General features: G+C 52.1%; 1 pseudogene; it reads left to right on the top strand.

Moving 5' to 3' along the window:
- Window positions 1–4,801: 4,801 nt before the first annotated feature.
- On the top strand, window positions 4,802–4,936 carry LOC121285387 (annotated as a pseudogene).
- The last annotated feature ends 12,420 nt before the right edge of the window (window positions 4,937–17,356 follow it).

Raw genomic sequence — 17,356 nt, 5'->3', positions numbered from 1 at the left:
GCAGCAGCAGGAAGAGCCATACCATTACAGCAGCAGCAGGAACTGCCAAGGGAATACAGCAACACGTGGAACAGCTACAGGAATATATCCGCAGCAAGAACAACCAGTGATATGCAGCATCAGAAGGAACAGCCACAGGAATACAGCAGCAGCAGGAACAAAAAAAGGAATACAGCAGCAGCATCAGGTACAGCCACAGGAATATAACTGCACCAAGAAAAGCCACAGGAATACAACAGCAGCAGGAACAGGCACAGGAATACAGCAGCAGCAGGAACAGCCACAGGAATACAGCAGCAGCAGGAACAGCCACAGGAATATAGCAGCAGCAGGAACAGCAGCAGGATTACAACAGCAGCAGGAACAGCCAAGGGAATACAGCAGCAGCGCGAACAGCAACAGGAATATAGCAGCAGCAGGAACAGCGACAGAAATCACACAGCGGCAGAAACAACCACAGATATGCAGCAGCAGCAGGAACAGCCACAGGAATACAGCAGCAGCAGCAGGAACAGCCACAGGAATACAGCAGCAGCAGGAATAGCCACAGGTAAGCAGCAGCAGCTGGAACACCAACAGGAATGCAGCAGCAGGAACAGAGACAAGAATAGATCAGCAGCAGGATTAGCCACAGGAAATCCCACAACAGTGTTGACAGAAACAGGAATCCCACAGCAGCACGAACAGTGTCAGGAAAACAGCAGCAGCAGGAACCGTGACAGGAATACAGCAGCAGAGGGAACAGAAACAGATATGCAGCACCAGCAGCCGGAACATCCACAGGAAAACAGCAGCAGCAGGAACAGCTACAGGAATACAGCATCAGCAGGAACAGCCAAAGATATGCAGCACCAGCAGCCGGAACATCCACAGGAAAACAGCAGCAGCCGGAACATCGACAGGAATACAGCAGCAGCAGGAACAGTGACAGGAAAACAGCACCAGCAGGAACAGCCAAAGGAATATAGCAGAAGCAGAAAGAGACACAGATGCCCAGCAGCAGGAACAGCCACAGGAATACAGCAGCAGGAGGAACTGCCACAGGAATACAGCAGAAGCAGGAACAGCCGCAGGAATACAGCAGCAGCAGGAACAGCCGCAGGAATATAGCAGCAGCAGGAACAGCAACAGGAATACAGCAACAGCAGGAACAGTCACATGACTACAGCAACAGCAGGAAGAGCCATAGGAAGGCCACAGCAGCAGCAGGAACTGTGAAAGGAATACAGCAACAGCAGGAACAGGCACATGAATACAGCAGCAGGAATAGGCACAGGAAATCCCACAACAACAAGAACAGCCACAGGAATGCAGCAGCAGCAGGAAGAGCCACAGGAATACAACAGCAGCAGGAACACCAGCAGGAATACAGCAGCAGGAACAGAAACAAGAATATAGCAGGAGCAGGAACAGTCACAGGAAATCACACAACATTGGTGACAGCCACAGGAATCCCAGAGCAGCACAAACAGCCTCAGGAATAAAGCAGTAGCAGGAACAGGCACAGGAATACAGCAGCAGCAGGAACAGCCACAGGAATACAGCAGCAGGAGGAACTGCCTCAGGATAGAGCAGCAGCAGGAACAGCCACAGGAATTTAGCAGTAGCAAAAACAGCCACATATATGAAGCAGCAGCAAGAACAGCCACAGGAATACAGCAGAAGCAGCAGGAACAGTCACAGGTATACAGAAGTAGCAGGAACATCCACAGATATGCAGCAGCTGCAGTCAGAACAGCCACAGGAATACAGCAGCAGGAACAGTCACAGGAATACAGCAGGAGCAGGAACAGCCACAAATATGCAGCATCAGCAGGAACAGCCACAGGAATACAGCAGAAGCAGCAGGAACAGTCACAGGTATACAGCAGTAGCAGGAACAGCCACAGATATGCAGCAGCAGCAGGAACAGCCACAGGAATACAACAGCAGCATGGAGCGCCAAAGAAGTAAAGCAGCAGCAGGAATAGCCACAGAAATACAGCAGCAGCAGGAACAGCCACAGGAATACAGCAGCAGCAGGAACAGCCACAGATATGCAGCCGCAGCAGGAAGAGCCACAAGAATACAGCAGCAGCAGCAGGAAGAGCCACAGGATTACAGCAGCAGCAGGAACAGCCAAGGGAATACATCAACACGTGGAACAGCTACAGGAATATAGCCGCAGCAGGAACAACCAGTGATATGCAGCATCAGAAGGAACTGCCAAAGGAATACAGCAGCAGCAGGAACAAAAAAAGGAATACAGCAGCAGCAGCAGGTACAGCCACAGGAATATAACTGCACCAAGAAAAGCCACAGGAATACAACAGCAGCAGGAACAGCCACAGGAATACAGCAGCAGCAGGAACAGCCACAGGAATATAGCAGCAGCAGGAAAAGCAGCAGGATTACAACAGCAGCAGGAATTCCCAAGGGAATACAGCAGCAGCGGGAACAGCAACAGGAATATAGCAGCAGCAGGAACAGCGACAGAAATCACACAGCGACAGAAACAGCCACAGATATGCAGCAGCAGCAGGAACAGCCACAGGAATACAGCAGCAGCAGCAGGAAAAGCCACAGGAATACAGCAGCAGCAGGAATAGCCACAGGAAGCAGCAGCAGCAGGAACAGCCACAGGAATGCAGTGGCAGTAGGAATAGCCACAGATATGCAGCAGCAGCAGGAACAGCGACAGGAATACAGCAGCAGGAGGAACTGCCACAGGAATACAGCAGTAGCAGGAACAGCCACAGGAATTCAGCAGCATCAGTCGGAACAGCCACAGGAATAGAGCAGCAGGAACAGTGACAGGAATACAGCAGTACCAGGAACAGCCACAAATATGCAGCAGCAGCAGGAACAGCTACAGGAATACAGCAAAAGCAGCAGGAATAGTCATAGGAGTACAGCAGCATCAGGAACAGCCACAGATATGCAGCAGCAGCAGGAACAGCCACAGGAAAACAAAAGCAGCAGGGAGAGGCACAGAAATACAGCAGCAGCAGGAACAGCCACAGGAATGCAGCAGCAGGAGGAACTGCCACAGGAATACAGCAGCAGCAGGAACAGCCACAGGAATTCAGCAGCACCATGAACAGCCAAAGGTATGCAACAGCAGCAATCAGAACAGCCACAGGAATAGAGCAGCAAGAGAGGTTACAGGAATACAGCAATACCAGGAACAGCCACAGGTATGCAGCAGCAGCATGAACAGCTACAGGAATACAGCAGAAGCAGCAGGAATAGTCACAGGTATACAGCAGTAGCAGGAACAGCCACAGGAACGCAACAGCAGCAGGGAGAGCCACAGAAATACAGCAGCAGCAGCAACAGCCACAGGAATACAGCTGTAGCAGGAACAGGCACAGGAATACAGCAGCAGCAGGAGCAGCCACAGGAATACAGCAGCAGCAGGAACAGCCACAGGAATACAGCCGCAGCAGGAATGGCCATAGGATTATAGCAGCAGCAGGAACAGCGACAAATAGATGCCTGGGCATAGACTTAACTGGCATCGGACAGATCATGATCATTTAGGTGCTTCTCCCTGGACGAGGCTAGCGAATTGCACTTGGAATGTGCTAACACCTGCAGCCCTCCCTCCTTAGGTCTTCCTTCCTCCCCCTGCATACAACTAAGCAGTGGAAACAGTCTTTACTCTCCCCCAGGCACCCACCACCGGCACAGTGGATATCCTTCCCGTCGGGCTGTAGTTACGTCCTCTACCCTTAGCTCTCCTCGAACTCCCATTCCTAATCTCTTGAGGCCTTCCTAGGCTTTACAAGATACCGCGCTACAGTGGCAGGATGTAATGGCAGCAGCAGCAGCATTGTTGGTAGCCGTCTTCTTGCTCCAGCGGAGGACTAGGAGGAAATCCCACAGAAGCAGGAACAACCGCAAGTGATCAGAAGCAGCAGGAATAGTGACACTAATCCTACAGCAGTACGAACAGCCACAGGAATACAGCAGCAGCAGGAACAGTGACAGGAATACAGCAGCAGCAGGAGCAGCCACAGGAATATAGCAGCAGCAGGAACAGCGACAGGAATACAGCAAAAGCAGGAACAGCCACAGGACTGCAGCAACAGCAGGAACAGCCACAGGAAGGCCACAGCAGCAGCAGGAACTGTGAAAGGAATACAGCAGCAGCAGGAACAGGCACACGAATACAGCAGCAGGAATAGGCACAGGAAATCCCACAACAACAAGAACAGCCACAGGAATGCAGCAGCAGCAGGAAGAGCCACAGGAATACAGCAGCAGCAGGAACACCAGCAGGAATACAGCAGCAGGAGCAGCGACAAGAACATAGCAGGAGCAGGAACAGTCACAGGAAATCCCACAACATAGGTGACAGTCACAGGAATCCCAGAGCAGCACAAACAGCCTCTGGAATGCAGCAGTAGCAGGAACAGGCACAGGAATACAGCAGCAGCAGGAACAGCCACAGGAATACAGCAGCAGGAGTAACTGCCTCAGGATACAGCTCTAGCAGGAACAGCCACAGGAATTTAACAGTAGCAAAAACAGACACATATATGCAGCAGCAGCAAGAACAGCCGCAGGAATACAGCAGAAGCAGCAGGAAGAGTCACAGGTATACAGCAGTAGCAGGAACCTCCACTGGTATGCAGCAGCAGCAGGAACAGCCACAGGAACACAACAGCACCAGGGAGAGCCACAGAAATACAGCAGCAGCAGGAGCAGCCACAGGAATACAGCAGCAGCAGGAACGGCCACAGGAATACAGCAGCAGCAGGAATGGCCATAGGATTATAGCAGCAGCAGGAACAGCGACAAATATATGCCTGGGCATAGACTTAACTGGCATGGGAGAGATTATGATCATGAAGGTTCTTCTCCCTGGATGAGGCTAGCCTATTGCACTTGGGATGTGCTAACACCTGCAGCCCTCCCTCCTTAGGTCTTCCTTCCTCCCCCTGCATACAACTAAGCAGTGGAAACAGTCTTTACTCTCCCCCAGGCACCCACCACCGGCACAGTGGAAATCCTTCCCGTCGGGCTGTAGTGACGTCCTCTCCCCTTAGCTCTCCTCGAGCTCCCATTCCTAATCTCTTGAGGCCTTGCTAGGCTTTACAAGACCCCGCGCTACAGTGGCAGGATGTAATGGCAGCAGCAGCGTGATTGTTGGTAGCCGCCTTCTTGCTCCAGCGGAGGACTAGGAGGAAATCCCACAGAAGCAGGAACAACCGCAAGAGATCAGCAGCAGCAGGAACGGTGACAATAATCCTACAGCAGTACGAACAGACACAGGAATACAGCAGCAGCAGGAACAGTGACAGGAATACAGCAGCAGCAGGAACAGCCACAGGAATATAGCAGCAGCAGGAACAGCGACAGGAATACAGCAACAGCAGGAACAGTCACATGACTACAGCAACAGCAGGAACAGCCACAGGAAGGCCACAGCAGCAGCAGGATCTGTGACAGGAATACAGCAGCAGCAGGAACAGGCACATGAATACAGCAGCAGGAATAGGCACAGGAAATCCCACAACAACAAGAACAGCCACAGGAATGCAGCAGCAGCAGGAAGAGCCACAGGAATACAACAGCAGCAGGAACACCAGCAGGAATACAGCAGCAGGAACAGCGACAAGAATATAGCAGGAGCAGGAACAGTCACAGGAAATCCCACAACATTGGTGACAGCCACAGGAATCTCAGAGCAGCACAAACAGCCTCAGGAATACAGCAGTAGCAGGAACAGGCACAGGAATACAGCAGCAGCAGGAACAGCCACAGGAATACAGCAGCAGGAGGAACTGCCTCAGGATACAGCAGCAGCAGGAACAGCCACAGGAATTTAGCAGTAGCAAAAACAGACACATATATGAAGCAGCAGCAAGAACAGCCACAGGAATACAGCAGAAGCAGCAGGAACAGTCACAGGTATACAGCAGTAGCAGGAACATCCACAGATAGGCAGCAGCTGCAGTCAGAACAGCCACAGGAATAAAGCAGCAGGAACAGTCACAGGAATACAGCAGGAGCAGGAACAGCCACAAATATGCAGCATCAGCATGAACAGCCACAGGAATACAGCAGAAGCAGTAGGAACAGTCACAGGAATACAGCAGAAGCAGGAACAGCCACAGGAATACAGTAGCAGCAGGAGCAGCCACAGGAATACTGCAGCAGCAGGAACAGCCACAGATATGCAGCAGCAGCAGTCGGAACAGCCACAGGAATAGAGCAGCAGGAACAGTTACAGGAATAGAGCAGTACCAGGAACCGCCACAAATATGCAGCAGCAGCAGGAACAGCTACAGGAATACAGCAAAAGCAGCAGGAATAGTCATAGGAGTACAGCAGCATCAGGAACAGCCACAGATATGCAGCAGCAGCAGGAACAGCCACAGGAACACAACAGCAGCAGGGAGAGGCACAGAAATACAGCAGCAGCAGGAGCAGCCACAGAAATACAGCAGCAGCAGGAACAGCCACAGGAATACAGCAGCAGCAGGAACAGCCACAGGAATACAGCTGCAGCTGGAGCAGCCACAGGAATACAGCAGCAGCAGGAACAGCCACAGGAATAGAGCAGCAGCAGGAACAGCCACAGAAATGCAGCAGCCGCAGGAAGAGCCACAGGAATACAGCAGCAGCAGCAGGAAGAGCCACGGGATTACAGCAGCAGGAGGAACAGCCAAGGGAATACAGCAACAGGTGGAACAGCTACAGGAATATAACCACAGCAGGAAAAGCCAGAGATATGTAGCATCAGAGGAACAGCCACAGGAATACAGCAGCACCAGGAAAAGCCACAGGAATACAGCAGCACCAGGAAAAGCCACAGGAATACAGCAGCAGCAGGAACAGGCACAGGAATACAGCAGCAGCAGGAACAGACACAGGAATGCAGCAGCAGCAGCAGGAACAGCAACAGGAATACAGAAGCAGCAGGAACAGTGACAGGAATACAGCAGCAGCAGGAACAGCCACAGGAATACAGCAGCAGGAGGAACTGCCTCAGGAATACTGCAGCAGCAGGAACAGCCACAGGAATTTAGCCGTTGCCAAAACAGCCACAGAAATGCAGCAGCAGCATCAAAAGCCACAGGTATACAGCAGTAGCAGGAACAGCCACAGATATGCATCTTCAGCAGGAACAGCAACAGGAATACAGCAGCAGCAGGAAGAGCCACAGGAATACAGCAGCAGCGGGAACAGCCACAGAAATGCAGCAGCCGCAGGAAGAGCCACAGGAATACAGAAGCAGCAGCAGGAAGAGACAGAGGACTACAGCAGTAGGAGGAACAGCCAAGTGAATACAGCAACAGGTGGAACTGCTACAGGAATATAACCGCAGCAGGAACAGCCAGAGATATGTAGCAGCAGATGGAACAGCCACAGGAATACAGCAGCAGGAGGAACTGCCTCAGGAATACAGCAGCAGCAGGAACAGCCACAGGAATTTAGCAGTAGCAAAAACAGACACATATATGCAGCAGTAGCAAGAACAGCCACAGGAATACAGCAGCAGCAGCGACAGGAAGTGCCATGGGATTACAGCAGCAGGAGGAACAACCAAGGGAATGCAGCAACAGGTGGAACAGCTACAGGGATATAACCGCAGCAGGAACAGCCAGAGATATGTAGCATCAGAAGGAACAGCCACAGGAATACAGCAGCAGCAGGAAGAGCCACAGGAATACAGCAGCAGCAGGATCAGCCACAGGAATACAGCAGAAGCAGGAACAGCCACAGGAATACAGTAGCAGCAGGAGCAGCCACAGGAATACTGCAGCAGCAGGAACAGCCACAGATATGCAGCAGCAGCAGTCGGAACAGGCACAGGAATAGAGCAGCAGGAACAGTTACAGGAATAGAGCAGTACCAGGAACAGCCACAAATATGCAGCAGCAGCAGGAACAGCTACAGGAATACAGCAAAAGCAGCAGGAATAGTCATAGGAGTACAGCAGCATCAGGAACAGCCACAGATATGCAGCAGCAGCAGGAACAGCCACAGGAACACAACAGCAGCAGGGAGAGGCACAGAAATACAGCAGCAGCAGGAGCAGCCACAGAAACACAGCAGCAGCAGGAACAGCCACAGGAATACAGCAGCAGCAGGAACAGCCACAGGAATACAGCTGCAGCTGGAGCAGCCACAGGAATACAGCAGCAGCAGGAACAGCCAAGGAATACAGCAGCAGCAGGAACAGCCACAGAAATGCAGCAGCCGCAGGAAGAGCCACAGGAATACAGCAGCAGCAGCAGGAAGAGCCACGGGATTACAGCAGCAGGAGGAACAGCCAAGGGAATACAGCAACAGGTGGAACAGCTACAGGAATATAACCACAGCAGGAAAAGCCAGAGATATGTAGCATCAGAGGAACAGCCACAGGAATACAGCAGCACCAGGAACAGCCACAGGAATACAGCAGCACCAGGAAAAGCCACAGGAATACAGCAGCAGCAGGAACAGGCACAGGAATACAACAGAAGCAGGAACAGACACAGGAATGCAGCAGCAGCAGCAGGAACAGCAACAGGAATACAGAAGCAGCAGGAGCAGTGACAGGAATACAGCAGCAGCAGGAACAGCCACAGGAATACAGCAGCAGGAGGAACTGCCTCAGGAATACTACAGCAGCAGGAACAGTCACAGGAATTTAGCCGTTGCCAAAACAGCCACAGAAATGCAGCAGCAGCATCAAAAGCCACAGGTATACAGCAGTAGCAGCGACAGGAAGTGCCATGGGACTACAGCAGCAGGAGGAACAACCAAGGGAATGCAGCAACAGGTGGAACAGCTACAGGGATATAACCGCAGCAGAAACAGCCAGAGATATGTAGCATCAGAAGGAACAGCCATAGGAATACAGCAGCAGCAGGAAGAGCCACAGGAATACAGCAGCAGCAGGATCAGCCACAGGAATACAGCAGAAGCAGGAACAGCCACAGGAATACAGTAGCAGCAGGAGCAGCCACAGGAATACTGCAGCAGCAGGAACAGCCACATATATGCAGCAGCAGCAGTCGGAACAGCCACAGGAATAGAGCAGCAGGAACAGTTACAGGAATAGAGCAGTACCAGGAACAGCCACAAATATGCAGCAGCAGCAGGAACAGCTACAGGAATACAGCAAAAGCAGCAGGAATAGTCATAGGAGTACAGCAGCATCAGGAACAGCCACAGATATGCAGCAGCAGCAGGAACAGCCACAGGAACACAACAGCAGCAGGGAGAGGCACAGAAATACAGCAGCAGCAGGAGCAGCCACAGAAATACAGCAGCAGCAGGAACAGCCACAGGAATACAGCAGCAGCAGGAACAGCCACAGGAATACAGCTGCAGCTGGAGCAGCCACAGGAATACAGCAGCAGCAGGAACAGCCACAGGAATACAGCAGCAGCAGGAACAGCCACAGAAATGCAGCAGCCGCAGGAAGAGCCACAGGAATACAGCAGCAGCAGCAGGAAGAGCCATGGGATTACAGCAGCAGGAGGAACAGCCAAGGGAATACAGCAACAGGTGGAACAGCTACAGGAATATAACCACAGCAGGAAAAGCCAGAGATATGTAGCATCAGAGGAACAGCCACAGGAATACAGCAGCACCAGGAACAGCCACAGGAATACAGCAGCAGCAGGAAAAGCCACAGGAATACAGCAGCAGCAGGAACAGGCACAGGAATACAGCAGAAGCAGGAACAGACACAGGAATGCAGCAGCAGCAGCAGGAACAGCAACAGGAATACAGAAGCAGCAGGAACAGTGACAGGAATACAGCAGCAGCAGGAACAGCCACAGGAATACAGCAGCAGGAAGAGCCAGAGGATTACAGCAGCAGGAGGAACAGCCAAGGGAATACAGCAACAGGTGGAACAGCTACCGGAATATAACCGCAGCAGGAACAGCCAGAGATATGCAACATCAGATGGAACAGCCACAGGTATACAGCAGCAGGAGGAACTGCCTCAGGAATACAGCAGCAGCAGGAACAGCCACAGGAATTTAGCAGTAGCAAAAACAGACACATATATGCAACAGCAGCAAGAACAGCCACAGGAATACAGCAGAAGCAGCAGGAACAGTCACAGGTATACAGCAGTAACAGGAACAGCCACAGATATGCAGCAGCTGCAGTCAAAACAGCCACAGGAATACAGCAGCAGGAACAGTCACAGGAATACAGCAGGAGCAGGAACAGCCACAAATATACAGCATCAGCAGGAACAGCCACAGGAATACAGCAGAAGCAGCAGGAACAGTCACAGGAATAAAGCTGCAGCTGGAGCAGCCACAGGAATACAGCAGCAGCAGGAACAGCCACAGGAATACAGCAGCAGCAGGAACAGCCACAGAAATGCAGCAGCCGCAGGAAGAGCCACAGGAATACAGCAGCAGCATCAGGAAGAGCCACGGGATTACAGCAGCAGGAGGAACAGCCAAGGGAATACAGCAACAGGTGGAACTGCTACCGGAATATAACCGCAGCAGGAACAGCCAGAGATATGTAGCATCAGATGGAACAGCCACAGGTATACAGCAGCAGGAGGAACTGCCTCAGGAATACAGCAGCAGCAGGAACAGCCACAGGAATTTAGCAGTAGCAAAAACAGACACATATATGCAACAGCAGCAAGAACAGCCACAGGAATACAGCAGAAGCAGCAGGAAAAGTCACAGGTATACAGCAGTAACAGGAACAGCCACAGATATGCAGCAGCTGAAGTCAGAACAGCCACAGGAATACAGCAGCAGGAACAGTCACAGGAATACAGGAGAAGCAGCAGGAACAGTCACAGGTATACAGCAGTAGCAGGAACAGCCACAGATATGCAGCATCAGCAGGAACAGCCACAGGAATACAGCAGCAGCATGAAGATCCACAGGATTACAGCAGCAGCAGGAACAGCCGCAAAAATGCAGCAGCCGCAGGAAGAGCCACAGGAATACAGCAGCAGCAGTGACAGGTAGAGCCACGGGATTACAGCAGCAGGAGGAACAACCAAGGGAATACAGCAACAGGTGGAACAGCTACAGGGATATAACCGCAGCAGGAACAGCCAGAGATATGTAGCATCAGAAGGAACAGCCACAGGAATACAGCAGCAGCAGGAACAGCCACAGGAATACAGCAGCAGCAGGAACAGGCACAGAAATACAGTAGCAGCAGGAACAACCACAGGAATACAGCAGCAGGAGGAACTTGCTCAGGAATACAGCAGCAGCAGGAACAGCCACAGGACTTTAGCAGTAGCCAAAAGAGCCACATATATGCAGCAGCTGCAAGAACAGCCAGAGGAATATAGCAGAAGAAGCAGGAACAGTCACAGGTATACAGCAGTAGCAGGAAAAGCCACAGATATGCAGCAGCTGCAGTCAGAACAGCGACAGGAATACAGCAGCAGGAACAGTCACGGGAATACAGCAGGAGCAGGAACAGCCACAAATATGCAGCATCAGCAGGAACAGCCACAGGAATACAGCAAAAGCAGCAGGAATAGTCATAGGAGTACAGCAGCATCAGGAACAGCCACAGATATGCAGCAGCAGCAGGAACAGCCACAGGAACACAACAGCAGCAGGGAGAGGCACAGAAATACAGCAGCAGCAGGAGCAGCCACAGGAATACAGCAGCAGCAGGAACAGACACAGGAATACAGCAGCAGCAGGAACAGCCACAGGCATACAGCTGTAGCTGGAGCAGCCACAGGAATACAGCAGCAGCAGGAACAGCCACAGGAATACAGCAGCAGGAGGAACAGCCACAGAAATGCAGCAGCCGCAGGAAGAGCCACAGGAATACAGCAGCAGCAGCAGGAAGAGCCACGGGATTACAGCAGCAGGAGGAACAGCCAAGGGAATACAGCAACAGGTGGAACAGCTACAGGAATATAACCACAGCAGGAACAGCCAGAGTTATGTAGCATCAGAAGGAACAGCCACAGGAATACAGCAGCACCAGGAAAAGCCACAGGAATACAGCAGCAGCAGGAACAGGCACAGGAATACAGCAGCAGCAGGAACAGACACAGCAATGCAGCAGTAGCAGCAGGAACAGCAACAGGAATACAGAAGCAGCAGGAACAGTGACAGGAATACAGCAGCAGCAGGAACAGCCACAGGAATACAGCAGCAGCAGGAACAGCCACAGGAATACAGCAGCAGCAGGAACAGCCACAGAAATGCAGCAGCCGCAGGAAGAGCCACAGGAATACAGCAGCAGCAGCAGGATGAGCCTCGGGATTACAGCAGCAGGAGGAACAGCCAAGGGAATACAGCAACAGGTGGAACAGCTACAGGAATATAACCACAGCAGGAACAGCCAGAGATATGTAGCATCAGAAGGAACAGCCACAGGAATACAGCAGCACCAGGAAAAGCCACAGGAATACAGCAGCAGGAGGAACTGCCTCAGGAATACTGCAGCAGCAGGAACAGCCACAGGAATTTAGCAGTTTCCAAAACAGCCACATATATGCAGCAGCAGCATCAAAAGCCACAGGAATACAGCAGTAGCAGGAACAGCCACAGATATGCAGCATCAGCAGGAACAGCAAGAGGAATACAGCAGCAACAGGAAGAGCCACCGGAATACAGCAGCAGCAGGAACAGCCACAGGAATAAAGCTGAAGCTGGAGCAGCCACCGGAATACAGCAGCAGCAGGAACAGCCACAGGAATACAGCAGCAGAAGGAACAGCCACAGAAATGCAGCAGCCGCAGGCAGAGCCACAGGAATACAGCAGCAGCAGCAGGAAGAGCCACAGGATTACAGCAGCAGGAGGAACAGCCAAGGGAATACAGCAACAGGTGGAACTGCTACAGGAATATAACCACAGCAGGAACAGCCAGAGTTATGTAGCATCAGAAGGAACAGCCACAGGAATACAGCAGCACCAGGAAAAGCCACAGGAATACAGCAGCAGCAGGAACAGGCACAGGAATACAGCAGCAGCAGGAACAGACAGAGGAATTCAGCAGCAGCAGCAGGAACAGCAACAGGAATACAGAAGCAGCAGGAACAGTGACAGGAATACAGCAGCAGCAGGAACAGCCACAGGAATACAGCAGCAGCAGGAACAGCCACAGGAATACAGCAGCAGCAGGAACAGCCACAGAAATGCAGCAGCCGCAGGAAGAGCCACAGGAATACAGCAGCAGCAGCAGGAAGAGCCACAGGATTACAGCAGCAGGAGGAACAGCCAAGGGAATACAGCAACAGGTGGAACAGCTACAGGAATATAACCACAGCAGGAACAGCCAGAGATATGTAGCATCAGAAGGAACAGCCACAGGAATACAGCAGCAACAGGAAAAGCCACAGGGATACAGCAGCAGGAGGAACTGCCTCAGGAATACTGCAGCAGCAGGACCAGCCACAGGAATTTAGCAGTTGCCAAAACAGCCACATATATGCAGCAGCAGCATCAAAAGCCACAGGAATACAGCAGTAGCAGGAACAGCCACAGATATGGAGCATCAGCAGGAACAGCAACAGGAATACAGCAGCAGCAGGAAGAGCCACAGGAACACAGAAGCAGCAGGCACAGCCACAGAAATAGAACAGCAGCAGCAGAAACAGCCAAAGGAATACAACAGCAGCAGGAATAGCGACAGGAAAACAGCGGCAGTGGGAGCAGCCACAGGACTACAACAGCAGCAGGAGCAGCCACAGGAATGCGACAGCAGCAGCAGGAACTGTGAAAACATTACAGCAGCAGCAGGAACAGGCACGCGAATACAGCTGCAGGAAAAGGCACAGGAAATCCCACAACAACAAGAACAGCCACAGGAACGCAGCAGGAGCAGGTACAGCCACATGAATACAGCAGCAGCAGGAACACCAACAGTAATGCAGCAGCAGGAACAGAGACAAGAATAGATCAGCAGCGGGATTAGCCACAGGAAATCCCAAAACATTGTTGACAGACACAGGAATCCCACAGCAGCACGAACAGCGTCAGGAAAACAGCAGCAGCAGGAACAGTGACAGGAATACAGCAGCAGAAGGAACAGACACAGATATGCAGCTCCAGCAGCAGGAACATCCACAGGCAAACAGCAGCAGCAGGAACAGCGACAGGAATACAGCATCAGCAGGAACAGCCAAAGATATGGAGCACCAGCAGCAGGAACAGACAAAGGAATGCAGCAGCAGCAGGAACATCGACAGGAATACAGCAGCAGCAGGAACAGTGACAGGAATACAGCACCAGCAGGAACAGCCAAAGGAATATAGTAGCAGCAGAAACAGCCACAGATGCCCAGGAGCAGGAACAGCCACAGGAATACAGCTGCAGGAGGAACTGCCACAGGAATACAGCAGCAGAAGGAACAGCCACAGGAATTCAGCAGCAGCAGGAACAGGCACAGATATGCAGCAGCAGCAGTCGGAAGAGCCACAGGAATAGAGCAGCAGGAACAGTTACAGGAATACAGCAGTACCGGGAACAGCAACAAATATGCAGCAGCAGCAGGAACAGCTACAGGAATACAGCAAAAGCAGCAGGAATACTCATAGGAGTACAGCAGCATCAGGAACAGCCACAGATATGCAGCAGCAGCAGGAACAGCCACAGGAATACAGCAGCAGGAGCAGGAACAGTGACTGGAATACAGCAGCAGCAGGAACAGCCACAGGAACACAACAGCAGCAGGGAGAGGCACAGAAATACAGCAGCAGCAGGAACAGCCACAGGAATACAGCAGCAGCAGGATCAGCCACAGGAATACAGCAGAAGCAGGAACAGCCACAGGAATACAGTAGCAGCAGGAGCAGCCACAGGAATACTGCAGCAGCAGGAACAGCCACAGATATGCAGCAGCAGCAGTCGGAACAGCCATAGGAATAGAGCAGCAGGAACAGTTACAGGAATACAGCAGTACCAGGAACAGCCACAAATATGCAGCAGCAGCAGGAACAGCTACAGGAATACAGCAAAAGCAGTAGGAATAGTCATAGGAGTACAGCAGCATCAGGAACAGCCACAGATATGCAGCAGCAGCAGGAACAGCCACAGGAACACAACAGCAGCAGGGAGAGGCACAGAAATACAGCAGCAGCAGGAGCAGCCACAGGAATACAGCAGCAGCAGGAACAGCCACAGGAATACAGCAGCAGCAGGAACAGCCACAGGAATACAGCTGCAGCTGGAGCAGCCACAGGAATACAGCAGCAGCAGGAACAGCCACAGGAATACAGCAGCAGCAGGAACAGCCACAGAAATGCAGCAGCCACAGGAAGAGCCACAGGAATACAGCAGCAGCAGCAGGAAGAGCCACGGGATTACAGCAGCAGGAGGAACAGCCAAGGGAATACAGCAACAGGTGGAACAGCTACAGGAATATAACCACAGCAGGAACAGCCAGAGATATGTAGCATCAGAAGGAACAGCCACAGGAATACAGCAGCACCAGGAAAAGCCACAGGAATACAGCAGCAGCAGGAACAGGCACAGGAATACAGCAGCAGCAGGAACAGACACAGGAATGCAGCAGCAGCAACAGGAACAGCAACAGGAATACAGAAGCAGCAGGAACAGTGACAGGAATACAGCAGCAGCAGGAACAGCCACAGGAATACAGCAGCAGGAGGAACTGCCTCAGGAATACTGCAACAGCAGGAACAGCCACAGGAATACAGCAGCACCAGGAAAAGCCACAGGAATACAGCAGCAGCAGGAACAGGCACAGGTATACAGCAGTAGCAGGAGCAGCCACAGATATGCATCTTCAGCAGGAACAGCAACAGGATTACAGCAGCAGCAGGAAGAGCCACAGGAATACAGCAGCAGCGGGAACAGCCACAGAAATGCAGCAGCCGCAGGAAGAGCCACAGGAATACAGAAGCAGCAGCAGGAAGAGCCAGAGGACTACAGCAGAAGGAGGAACAGCCAAGGGAATACAGCAACAGGTGGAACTGCTACAGGAATATAACCGCAGCAGGAACAGCCAGAGATATGTAGCATCAGATGGAACAGCCACAGGAATACAGCAGCAGGAGGAACTGCCACAGGAATACAGCAGCAGCAGGAACAGCCACAGGAATTTAGCAGTAGCAAAAACAGACACATATATGCAGCAGCAGCAAGAACAGCCACAGGAATACAGCAGAAGCAGCAGGAAGAGTCACAGGTATACAGCAGTAGCAGGAACAGCCACAGATATACAGCAGCTGCAGTCAGAACAGCCACAGGAATACAGCAGCAGGAACAGTCACAGGAATACAGCAGGAGCTGCAACAGCCACAAATATGCAGCATCAGCAGGAACAGCAACAGGAATACAGCAGAAGCAGCAGGAACAGTCACAGGTATACAGCAGTAGCAGGCACAGCCACAGATATGTAGCACCAGCAGGAACAGCCACAGGAATACAGCAGCAGCATGAAGATCCACAGGAATACTGCAGCAGCAGGAACAGCCGCAGAAATGCAGCAGCTGCAGGAAGAGCCACAGGAATACAGCAGCAGCAGCGACAGGAAGTGCCATGGGATTACAGCAGCAGGAGGAACAACCAAGGGAATGCAGCAACAGGTGGAACAGCTACAGGGATATAACCGCACCAGGAACAGCCAGAGATATGTAGCATCAGAAGGAACAGCGACAGGAATACAGCAGCAGCAGGAAGAGCCACAGGAATACAGCAGCAGCAGGAACAGCCACAGAAATGCAGCAGGCGCAGGAAGAGCCACAGGAATACAGAAGCAGCAGCAGGAAGAGCCAGAGGATTACAGCAGCAGGAGGAACAGCCAAGGGAATACAGCAACAGGTGGAACTGCTACCGGAATATAACCGCAGCAGGAACAGCCAGAGATATGTAGCATCAGATGGAACAGCCACAGGAATACAGCAGCAGGAGGAACTGCCTCAGGAATACAGCAGCAGCAGGAACAGCCACAGGAATTTAGCAGTAGCAAAAACAGACACATATATGCAGCAGCAGCAAGAACAGCCACAGGAATACAGCAGAAGCAGCAGGAACAGTCACAGGTATACAGCAGTAGCAGGAACAGCCACAGATATGCAGCAGCTGCAGTCAGAACAGCCACAGGAATACAGCAGCAGGAACAGTCACAGGAATACAGCAGGAGCAGCAACAGCCACAAATATACAGCATCAGCAGGAACAGCCACAGGAATACAGCAGAAGCAGCAGGAACAGTCACAGGTATACAGCAGTAGCAGGAACAGCCACAGATATGCAGCATCAGCAGGAACAGCCACAGGAATACAGCAGCAGCATGAAGATCCACAGGATTACAGCAGCAGCAGGAACAGCCGCAGAAATGCAGCAGCCGCAGGAAGAGCCACAGGAATACAGCAGCAGCAGCGACAGGAAGAGCCACGGGATTACAGCAGCAGGAGGAACAACCAAGGGAATACAGCAACAGG

Source organism: Carcharodon carcharias, chromosome 12 (assembly GCF_017639515.1).
Source record: "Carcharodon carcharias isolate sCarCar2 chromosome 12, sCarCar2.pri, whole genome shotgun sequence".
Lineage (NCBI taxonomy): Eukaryota > Metazoa > Chordata > Chondrichthyes > Lamniformes > Lamnidae > Carcharodon > Carcharodon carcharias.
The sequence above is the reverse complement of the archived record's forward strand: the minus strand, read 5'-3'. Positions and strand labels throughout refer to the sequence as shown.